Source organism: Ambystoma mexicanum, chromosome 9 (genome assembly GCF_040938575.1).
Source record: "Ambystoma mexicanum isolate Mex_15411 chromosome 9, UKY_AmexF1_1, whole genome shotgun sequence".
Classification (NCBI taxonomy): Eukaryota; Metazoa; Chordata; class Amphibia; order Caudata; family Ambystomatidae; genus Ambystoma; species Ambystoma mexicanum.
Genome location: NC_090931.1, coordinates 146,182,618 through 146,195,303, shown reverse-complemented (window position 1 = coordinate 146,195,303; position 12,686 = coordinate 146,182,618).

Here is a 12,686-nt window from a genome sequence, read left to right as displayed (position 1 = left end):
TTTTCTGCAAATTTCACTTCACAAAATAATTACAGAATTCAATAATATAATTTCGCCCAAACCTTTGGTTGAAAACAAACACAGGGTTATTTATCATTTTGTTTTTCAGCCCCCCCCTTGCTTTGGTCTATGTTGGGAAGTCAGACAGAAAAATCAGAATGCTTTGGGGAATTTTGGATTTCAGACTCCCCTTATTGAACGGCCTGTGTTGGGGAAGCTGGATAAAAAGGTTGGACCGATTTAAGAACAAAGACACCCCTCTTCCTTAAAGAAGTCGGGGTCAGCTGGACAACAAGGATTACCTAATTAAATTGTAGGCTATAGTTTTCAGCACACATTGGGAAGTGAGCTTTGTTAATTTCGAATTTTAACAAAATTCACCCAGTGGTGTTATACCAAATGGGGAATTAATTAAATTAATACTTTTGGTTACATAGGCTAAGAAGGATCTACACAGATTTACCCACTCCCACCCCCCACCCACTATAAAGGGAAAGGATTCAAGGCAAGCAGACTCCCCCCACCCTTTGGTTCTACTTACGTAGCAAGCCTCTGTTTAAGATTCAGGAATGCCAGCTGCATCTCAGGACACTCTGCAAAGATAGGGCAGGGGTCTGGTCACTCCACTCTCAAAGGTGGAATTCACAAAATGAGGTATGGATTAAGGACCATGGAAAGTGCACTATGCCCACTCTCATAAACTATTGGAAGTGACTGAACTGTGTCGCCATGTCACAAAATGGGTGCACCCATCAGCACCTACAGGTTGTACTAAAGTTGTTGGTGTGTAACAGGCGCGTCACGTGTGCCCTCTAATTTGTCCAAAACAATGAAAGGAAAAATCAGTGTAGTTTTGAGTATAATAGTATCATCAATGTCTTTATTCCACAGGATGTCAGCCGACACGTGTTTCGACAAATGTCGTTTTCAAGGCTGGCAAAACCATCCAAAATCAAGTAAAAGTGTAAATAATACCAAATAAGAACAGTATATGAAATGACAAGATATTTGCATAAATGGTACCAGTGATTATTCAACAGGGATAGACTGTTGGAACAGTGAAAAACCAAAATTAAAGATATAATATTAACATACCCCATAGTATACAGCAGTCATGGTGTAGCGTTGGGGGACACAGAAGGAACAGAAGATGAAAAACAAATACTCTGGTAAGTTTTTGTCAATGCTCTCAAGCAATTTGATGCCCTCATACATCAGGAACACTACGCATGTGTTACAGATTCTATCCAATGGCAGGAACACTTTCTATTAGTCACCCTAGATGTGGCCACATTATACACCAGTATAGATCACATCTTGCCGTTGCTAAACTTGATTTCACTTATCGCAATGAATCTGCTTCTCATCAAACACATATAGAAATGTTGAAGATATTCCTCAAGTTCAGTCTTAACAATAATATTTTTCTGTTCAATGACACTTATTACATATTATGCCCAGACCAAGGGTGTGGCCATGGGTGCCAAGTATGCCCCAAGGCTTGCAAACTTGTTCATGGCGCGGATGGAAGAAACTCATATTTTGAACAATATTGAATTTCGCACCAACGTTGTCCTCTGGAAACGCTTCATTGACGACGTACTTATGATTTGGTCTGGCACTAGGGAGGAATACCTGCAATTTATTAAACACATTAATGACAACTCTTTTGTATAAACTTTATTGGGCATTGTAATGAAGAATTTATTGATTTTTTGGATCTCCACTTCTTTATACTCAATGGCAAAATCAAGACTAAAACATTCCATAAACCCACGGAAGCCAACTCAACTCTTTTTTTCACCAGCTGCCATCAAAGACCCACCAAACACAACATATCTGGGGTCAAATTTTATAGGGCCTGTAGAAAATGCAGTAGAGACCAGGATTTTGTCATGGAGTACAATCTACTGGCAGATAGATTCAGCCAAAGAGGGTATACCAGAGATAACATCAGGACCAGCATGTCAAGATATTAAATGGTTGACAGAGCTACCACCTTACAATCTTCGAAGCAAGTATCAAAACAGACCTAAACTATAGATGTAATCACCAAGTTTTCTAGAGATTCCCACTGCCTATAAAAACTTCTACATAGACTTTGGAATATCCTTCTTTTAGACAAGGGCATTAGACCCTTTATAGCTAATAAGCCTAAATTTGTTTACACAGGAGCACAAACCATCATAGACAGAGTTAGTCCATCATTTTTTGAACCTACTCAAGACACACAAGAGAAAAATATCACATGGTTTACTCCAACTACTGGTTTCCATTAATGTGGTAATTGTTCCATGTGCAGGTTCGCACACAAAATACTACTGAATTTACAGCCCCAAATGGTCATAAACTTTGGATAAGAGACTTCATAAACTGCCGTACCACACATGTTGCGTATGCGTTTAATTGCATCTGTGGCAAAATTTATGTAGGCTCAACTATTAGACAACTTCGTGTCAGGATTAGGGAGCACCTGGCAAGCTCAAACAGCCAAGACCCTAGACTCCCACTTGCCCTTCATTGGCAAACCACACACCAATCAAGCAATAAGGACAACCTACGTTTTATTGGTTTGATGAGAGTTAAAAAGGGTAAAAGAGGTAGCAACATACAACTGAAACTAAGGCAATTGGAGGCAAATTGCATTTTCCTTTTGCTATGTACACAGGATGGTCTAAACACTGATCATGAGATGTATGTTTTCATATGAACCCACTGGAGTGTTCGCACTCTGTATGGCTTTTTTGTATGTATTCTGCACACATGATGACCCCACGCACCAATTGACCAGTCATCCCCTATACTTCTACTTTTACATTTCTGTTACAGATAATGTTGTGGCAAATAATTTATCTACAGAACAAATGGCCCTGCAGCTATGTTTTCAACAGATTAATGCCTCTGTAGTCATGCATTAACAGATGATAATTACATGCTTTAGTGTGTTTGGAATGGTGCATATGGGTGCCCTGAGAATGTGGTCCATGCTTGCATATCTCACTGTAGTCCCTACATGGCACTGGGGCACATACATTTTCCTCCTTCCCTATATATTTTATTTTCCTCTACCTATGATACTCTGAATGTTTAATAACACATTGCATATGTACTGCCAATGCAAAAAATACTTCTTTACATTTTGCAAACTTTGCATCTGGAATGGCTGCTACATTCAATAAGCAGCCTTTACAATTTCTTTTTCAACTCTGACAATCGCATCGGCCGCTATAGCCAAATACTTTCACTTTCATCTGTTTATAAACACAAGCTCTGGACTCTGACGCATGCTCTGACAGACTTTTTGTGTCATGACATGCGTGGGCTGCGTGTGACGAGCGTTTACCTTTGAAGTTACGAGTCTTGTCACATGCTTTGACTTTACAGTCTATAAATCAGTCTCACTTATATCCACGCATGATGGATTTACTGAAGTCAAGGGATCGAGCCCTAGGAAGTTTCACCATGGTAAGTCATTTTCACTGGGTTTGAAAGGGAGCTAGGAACTCACGCTTTTAAAACTAAAATGGGATTCCATGTGCCTTTTAATTGGCAGGTTTGATCATTACGAACGCCTAACGGCACTATGGCATTAATGTACATTGCTGCAGCTTCAAGATTTTCTACACTGCAACTTGTTCAAGGGGCATACAGGCACATTTATGGTGAGTGCTTTTGTCTCTATATGGAGTAGAACTTTGGCTGGATGTATATAATTTTACTCAAGCTCATGCTACATATCTCAGAATAGTCTTCCAATTCTTCACACAACTTACATTAATTTGGAGTTTACAGTCCATCGACTTGTTTGTGGCGAAAATATCCTTCTACTTAATAATACGTTTGGGCATTCTAACTATGGACGAATGGTGAGCCCCCATCTTTTGATGTCTTTTAGAATTTTGAACAATTGCATGCGATTAATCCTATGGAGTAGTTACATCTACGATTGTGCAAAGTAATAGGAAACTGAATTCAAGATAATAAACCTGCCTTCACGCGATGCATGCTTTCCTTTGAATATAGTTAAACTTCCAAGTGTGCGATGCAATCTGGTTTTAAATTCGAATTCACATCACACTCATTTATAAATAGCATGGTTTTTCTTAGACACGCTAATGAATGGTTATGGGCCATGTTTGCACGGTTACCCTTGGGCTCCTCCATTGCACACCAATCACACCTTACTACTATTGTGTTATTTGACCAGTAAGTGACAATACCTTACCAGAGTATTTGTTTTTCATCTTCTGTTCCTTCTTTGTCCCCAACGCTACACACATGACTGCTGTATACTATGGGGTATGTTAACATTATATCTTTAATTTTGGTTTTTGACTGTTCCAACTGTCTATCACTGTTGAATAATCACTGGTACCATTTATGCAAATATCTTGTCATTTCATATACTGTTCTTATTTGGTATTATTTACACTCTCAAAGGTGGCCTCCCGCTATCTTCCACTGGACCCAGTCAGCTTTGAGGCCTTCCTAGAAATAGACAGCTCCACCCAGATGCACTCTCAGTAATCTCCTCTGGTGTCTCCTTACAGCTGTCAGATGTTAAATTTCAGCAGCCTTTCTGATGGTCTGTCTCTTCTCTCCGTCCTCCTGTCTTTCTCCTTTTTCTGTCTCCCCCGGTTTTTGTGTGTCCCCTTCTCCTTTTGCAGTCCCCCTTATATAGCAGCAATGACATCACCAATTTTAGAATCTTGGGGAAGTACCCTGCAATAATCCCTGCCACTAGGATTGGACAGTTACTCCTCTCTCTCCATCCAAAACCCAGCCTTCAAGTCAGGATTGGTTTAGGGGTCTGGAGCAACATATGTCTATTCCTATTTGTCATCATCCTTTGTTCTCCTTTCAACTTTTTGGCAAAAACTAGTTATGTATCACAACTTCATAATTTTACTAGCAGCTTCCATACTAAACATATTTTCTGTTTTATCTGATCATGGAGAATTAGATAAGCTGACCACCAAATCTGTACGATGTAGCATGGCCATGTGGCACATTTCTGCTGTTTCCATAAAAAGCACAACAGTTATTAATATGTAAGTTAATAAGCATATTCTAATTTCATTTTCAACCCGCTCACCAAGTCTCACATTTGGAACATGTTAAGATCAGCCGGAAACCTAGTCTAACTGGCCATTACAGTTCCCAGAGTCACAGGCAGATGCATTTTATAACCCCAAAATTGCCTAGAAATTACATTTCAATGCATTTACCAGCACAGTATTGTTGCGGGTGGTCATTAGATGGGAGATGGGACATCCAGGCTGGAAGGGTGAGTTTTCCTTTGAGAATTTTTGCGCACAGTCAGAAACAGGGTCTGCTTTGGGCTGACATTTTCCATGAAGACAAAGTGGCTCTTCAAATGTCACTGGGGTTTTGTATGTGAAACATAATAACCATTGCTGTCAATCCACACACCATGTTTTGTTTTCCTGACATTGTTCTGTGTGCAGTGATTTTTTTCACTTTTGCTTTTGAAAGCCGTTTTCATTTGCACACACAGGTGCACGCAGTTTTTGTTTTCAATGTTTAAAAATCCTGTTTTCCATGTAACAGGGATCTTTGATTCCTCCTTCTTTTGTTAATTAAAATGCTGCTTGTCCATTGGTAATAACAGGTAGGCCCCTTTCCACATGGCTCTTTAAGTTCACTTGAAAACCAAAAACGAATGCCAGACCATTTTTATTTCAGTGTTTATAATTTTGCTATTCATGTGAAAGGGACTTCTGTTTGGGGCCTTTAAATGCACCCAGTACCCTCACACTTTCACTCTCTCTCGATCGTGTTTGTGATGTCATCTTTGATGTCCTGGGTGTTAGTCTTAGTAGTGCACAGTGGTGGCACGAGTTATGGTTGCTTAGCTTACCATAACTGGTGAATTTCTAGTTTTTTTTTTCAATTTTACTGTTAACCATAACATCCCTTTAACAAAGTTTTTTCACTGAATTGCATAGGTTTTTATTAGTGCAACTTCACCATAACGTCTCTTCAACAAAATATTTTCACTGAATTTCATAGGTTTTTACCAGTGCACCCTAAGGTGCTACAGCTTCCTAATATCATACTTGCCCCCAATATTTCAGCATTTTTAGCCAATCTAGAAATGTTCAAGTAAAAACTGTGCCATTCCACACCTTCTAGCAACATTTTGAACACATCTACAAACTTACTTCCACTGTGTTGTGTTCGCTGATGTTCGTGAACGTCTGACGTCATTGCAGACTTTCAGGACAGTGTCACGTGACCATGTGTGAGCATGCTGCATGATGACATGTTCGCGAATAGGTTGGTGCTTGGCGAACGGGTCTTTGCTTCACGAACAGTTAGAAACCACATTTTCAGCTGATCTAGGAAGTTTCCAGCTAAAATATACCCTTGCATAGCTCCTTCACCTATTCTTACTGATTTCCCATCACCAATTCAGGCGAGAACACATGCTTGGAAGAATATTAGCACAACTGCTATGTAACATCAAAAATGGTATCAGCCATGGGCCTCCCTCCTTCCCTGGAGCCACCACCACCAACACCACCACCACCAGCTGGAGGGCCTGGACAATGGATAAAGTGCAATGATGCAGGAAAGAATGAAGAGGACCAGGAAGATGAGATAGAGGAAATGCCTAGCTTTAGCCCCCAGAGAGTATCATGGGTATGGCAATTTTTTACCACTGTTGGTGGTGTACCGAAGGCTAAGACTACCAAGGTCCAATGTACTGAGTGCAACATTGTACTCAGTCACAGATGACCTGGGCAGTACTCGTATGGGGCCAGCTCCATGCAACACCACTCCAAATCCAACCTCATCTTCCTCATCTGCTACTGCCACCACACTGGCCCCTCCTATAGGGCAGAAGATTCCACCAGCTACCTTGTAAGCCATAATAGAGGCTGTTGATCTATATCTATACAAGACAACAGTACTCTGTATATACTGAAACACACCATTCTGTAGGGGGAGCAGTTTCAAAGTGCTTTTGAAGCTGTAATCAAAGAGCATGAGAAGCACAACCCCCTACCTTACATTTAACGCACGCCCAACATCTTGCCCTATGCACCTGTCCCTGCTTATCTGTCGTTGGTGCCCCTTCCCTCATTTCCCTCCCCACTTTACTTCCTGGCCTTTCCTGCAAAAAGAAAAGAAACACAAAATACAAAATCAAAAAACACCAAAAAAGGTTCCTTTAGGAATCACCTTTCACAGTTAAAAAATAGAACTAACAAAATAATCTTATAGACTTCATCTACTTTACATTTCTCAGTAAAGAAGTTAGACTCAATGAGATTCTCCAACACCCCATTAGCATTTAGTATTATGCTAATGGGAATAATGGACAATTGTATACTAGAGAAAAGGTAAAAGGACAGAAACACTTTGCTCTAGCATACAATAAACACCACAATCCATGGACCTTCATGACTATCCGCAGTCTCCACCATCCCTTTCCAGGCTAAGCATCTTTAAAACACCCAGATGGCACGTGCACACCATCGCATACATTTGTAACACTCCCTCATTGCCTGCTTTCAGTCACACATCTATCCACCAATCACTTCCAAAAACTCTACATACAACCCTATCAACATATTATACGTCCACACACCAACTGCCACTAAACAATGTTCTACACATCTTTTGCATATGTATTTCCCTTACTTGTACAAAACAATTGTACACAGTGCTCCTATAAATGCATATATGCATTGTGCAGTGAGAGAAGTGCATAAATAGAATGGTCAGTACGGATGGGTAAGTGCTAATGGGATCCCAGGAGGGAAGTGCCAAGGGATGTCAAGGTGGGAGGCCACTGGCTAACTGCTGGGGCGGAGGAGGTCCAAGGGTGGGGTGCATCTGAACCATAAGGTCTTTTTTAACACATTTATTTCTGTTAATTTAATAATAGCTTTTTATCAGTGAAAATGGTTCATGATATTACATCACTGTATATAAGTTATTAATAATTCATCTTTTAACATATATGTAAGAACTATAAACCTCCTTTAACAAACATATTTTTTGCAATGCATACTTATGTGTGTCCTTATCAGCAGTGCATGCTGGGGATGCAAGTCATCGTTAAATTGCCTACGCCATAAGGCTTGACCATCACCCCAGTCTCACCTCAATATTCACCATACCTACCCTGCATCCTAGCTCAGTGTCCACAATACCTTAATAATGTGACCAATGGCCATTGCTCATGACTTGCAGCCATGACCAGTCTCAAAATCCATGGGGCATGTGCTCTGGCCATGCCGCATTCCCCAGTTCGAAGTACACATTTGCTTTTGCTGAGGGTCAGGCCCACTACCCAGACACCACATTTATATATCTAGTTTTTGTACTTACATTCTGACACTTTGGAAAAATAAAACACAAGACATATTTGTAAAAACATGCTTTCAGGACCTTGCTGATGCTCGTCGAACACTTTTTTTGTAAACCAGTCCAGTACTTCAGGCTGTAGCCGCAAGCAGATAATTTATTCCCATGCAAACCTAGGGCTTCAGCCATCCCGCATGCCCCTATAAGCAAATCATAGTACATATCTCTCCTTGCTGAGGGCCAGGCACATTGCCCAGGCACCAAAGCTATTTCACAGTGTTGTGTACTTACATTTTGACACTTTCAAAAAACTAAAACACAGCACAGATTTGCAAAACCATGGTTTGAAGTTCTTGCTGATGATCCTTGTGCATATTTGCTGCAATTCCTTCCAGCACTTCAGGTTGTAGCCACAAGCAGAATGTTTTCTTCTCATTCAAACCTATCCCGATTTCGAAAAACGTTGTCCCTGGTGGCCATGCCCACTTTAACCACATAGTCAGTCCCTCGTGGTCCTGGCCACTAGCCAGATTGCATGGGTCATGGTCTTTAGCCGGACAATCTGACCACTGCCCAAGGCCACAGTCTATACCTCAGTCACCAAAGGTATGTTACAGTTTTTTGTACCTACCGTATAACACTTTTCAAAACATGAAACACAGACACATTTGTAAAACCATGCATTTGAGTACTTGCCAATGCCCCTTGCACAGGTTTGCTGCAAATCCGCCAATGTTTCGTTTGTGAAAAGTGTCACAATGTACGTACAAAAAATAGTCATATAACTTACCATATCTTCACAAAATCCATTGTACCGACATAAGAACACTTTTCAAAAATAAAACACGGACACATTTGTGAAACCATGCTTTCGGGTCCTTGCCAATGATCCTTGCAAAGGCTTGCTGCAAATCCATCCATGCTTCATTTTTTGAAAAGTGGGAAAATGTACGTACACAAAATAGTCATATAACTTAGCCATATCTTGACGAAATCCATTCAGAGTTTGCACAAACATTCAATGTTGGGTCTATAATCTTTCTGCTAACTTTTCTGCAGATTCATCGAACGGCAACAATGTTATAAACCATCTAAACATGCTCACACCCCCCTCTAACTTTGCCCCCTCTTGACAAAATCCCACCAAACCTTGCAGAAACATTCATATCTTGGTCTAAAATCTTCTTTGCAAACATTTGTGCAGATTCGTCAAACAGCACCTAATGTATAAGCCTTTTAAATATTTTCAGACCCCCCTTCTAATTTTAGACCAGCTTGGTGAAACAGTACCAAACTTTGCAGAACCATTCAGGGTTGTGTCTAAAATTATATTGCACAATTCCATGCAGTTTCATTGAATGGCGGCAAATTTATAAGCCATCCAAAAACTGCTTTTGACCAACCCTATTATGCAGAAATATGCATGCAAGCCCCCGAACATCTGAAATGTTTGCGAACATCACAGGAAGGTCCCCGAACATATGTGATGTTTGTGTACATCAGAGAAGAAAATACACCCGATTTGTGGCTTTTTATGTCTATATGCCATCCCATCCTCATCACCCCTCAACTCCCCAGAGATAGTTTATTTTGTTTGACAAGTCCAACCTTGTGTTTCTAAATGTGTTTTAACTGCGCTAAATACGGACGCTGGCCACTGTTCGCAGATCCAACATGGCGACAGTTCCAAAAAATATGACGCACCTCACGCTTTTCATTAATCAATCAGCGGGCACGTCCGATGTCCGCGGATATCACGCCGGACCCTGATTGGTCCAGGGGAGTGTCTGCATACCAAATAGGGAAGTGAATCTGGACCCATATCTAACTAATATTTGTCTACCTTTTGGCTGTTTTAAAAAAAATGACTGGACGGATTTACACCAAATTTACAAAAGCACGATTGTGTGACCAAGCGGCAGCTCCGGATGCAAATTTGGTGAAATTCCATCTAGCAGTTTGGGCTGTAAGCGTGAGCAAAACATTTTAAAATTTGAATTTGGCAGTTAGTGTATTACAAACATTTACCAACCTATTACAGTCAATTAAGAAGATCACACAATCCAATATGGAGGGCAGTCAATACAATAAAACTATCATTAAAGAAATCATTAAGAAAATCATTAAAAGAAGGTGAAGGTTCCCAATCAACTCGAACCTCTCCTTCAGTGACAGTAAATGACTAATTCATTCAGGCGTTCCGACTCCTTACATTTAAAATAAAAATCATCTGTACACATTTTACAAGTACAAATATCAAACCAGCAGTCCCCACCCCATATAAAGCCTCCCACCATGCTTCTGCATTTGTTCCAAACTTCTTGTTTGTACGTTCCTAGAAGTACAACATCTTCAAAGATCTCAGTTCCGACCCTGATCCTCTCCCTTGCCTCGTTTTATATTTAACATTGCACTGCCAACTGTTGGCAGTACACTTCTTGTTTCTTGATGTTTGATCCTATGTCCTGCACTTGCTCCTCCTCCCCTCCCCTCGGCACTTCTTTCCTTTCCCCTGCACTTGCGTGATCTCAATCTCACTGGGCCTAGTATGATCGCTGTCTTGTCTCCCCCTGCTCCCCTCCCCTGCCGCGTTGCACTCTGAAACACTTGTGTATGGGCGCGCTATAAATAAAATATCATATCATATCATAGGTGATTTAAAGTTTCTGAATGGGTGTTCCATAATCTACACCTGTCATCTCCCAGTTCCCCTCCGTATGTAAGGAGGGTAAACTTTGTGTGCAGAATATTCAGTTGGAATATTAGGTATAGATTCCTATACCTAGCACTCGGGAACCTTCTCAGATATTGCAGGGTTAGATTGCGTAAAGCAAAAAGACTTTTAGAGAGCTCATAATACTTTGGCGTTAGATCTTTCTATCTCTGTTTCCCTTCAACTATCAGCCCATAGGATTTTTTTTACGGGTGAGGGTTTTTTTGCAGTTTAGCATTGTTTCATTACACAGTTCCAACCAAATGTTTAGAAGCCAATCATAAATCCCTGCCTTCTTTACCATTAGTATCCTGAATTGATGAGGGAATTTGGGGGCATTCAGTTTCCTGAAGTGCAACAAGGTTTTCCAAACCACCTTTACATGTAATGACAGTAGGCTGACCTCATGTCTTATTATAGCCACTGCAGCATTTGGGAGATGTAAGACCCTCCTCCAGAGCCACCCTTCCAGTGCCCCTCATGTTTCCCAAGGGAGTCCAAGGCAAGCCTCAACAGCGTACGTGAGGGCAGGTATGACCTCATGGTTATAGAAGTTTAGGACCGGGAGGAGCGAGAACTTACCATACTTTCTCCTGATCAGAATTCCCTGTGCAGTTAGATGTTTTATTTTATCCCCAGACATTCTTACCACTGTGTTTCACGGGCGCTTGCACTTATCATTACACCAAGATATTTTATGCAACAGACAGGGCGAATCTGTTTCCCATTTAAAGTTCAACTAGGGGGCTTCTTTTTGCGACCCTTTCGCTTTTCCAAAATGTATATTTTGAATTTAGTTGAGTTGATCTTTTGGCCGTTTTGGTCTATGTACGGTTGCAGGATGTCCAGTTTTCTCTGTAGGCCAATGGTGTCAGATCTAATATAAACAAATCATCAGTATACAGAAGCCACCCCACAGCACTTCCGTACGTTTTTGGCGAACAAGCAGAGCGGGGCCCAAAACGTCCTGCAGATCAGAAATGAACATATAAAATAGTAAAGGGGCGAGGCCCCTAAACATTTGAATCCTCCCAGTCACATGTCCCACTTGATCGAGTCTAACCTGCAGGGAGGTTCCAGTTTACAACCTATTGCCTTTCTTAAAAATTGGAACCACCCGTGCCAGTTTCCAAGAGGCCAGGACTTTCCCCCTCTGCATCATCATCTTGAACAAGGCCAGGCAAATGTTGTCCCATGTCTCCACGGCTGCCTTTAACATTTCATTCGTCAGGCCATCCAGACCTGGAGCACGGTACATGCTGGCCTTCCTTATCAATAGTAGGATTTCCTCCCTGTCTAGATGGATGGCCCATTGGTTATGTCTATCGTTCAGGGTTACTTCCCCCATTTGATTGGTTGGGGAAAATAAGTTCCCAAAGTAGGCGACCCAACTGTCTTCTGATATAGGGTTCAGCAGAAATGGGAAAATTGTACTCTCGCTGCCATTTAACAGCTGCCACAGGTTTCTAGTATTTTTCAGATGCAATGCCTGTAACATAACTTCAGCATCTCTTTGGTACATTATCGATTTCTGGGAAGCTACCCAGTTTTTATATCTCTGCTTCCTTTTTCTAATAGTTGCCCCTCTGATAATTAACGGTAAGTCCCAAAGACTTCTAAAATCTTTATGAAG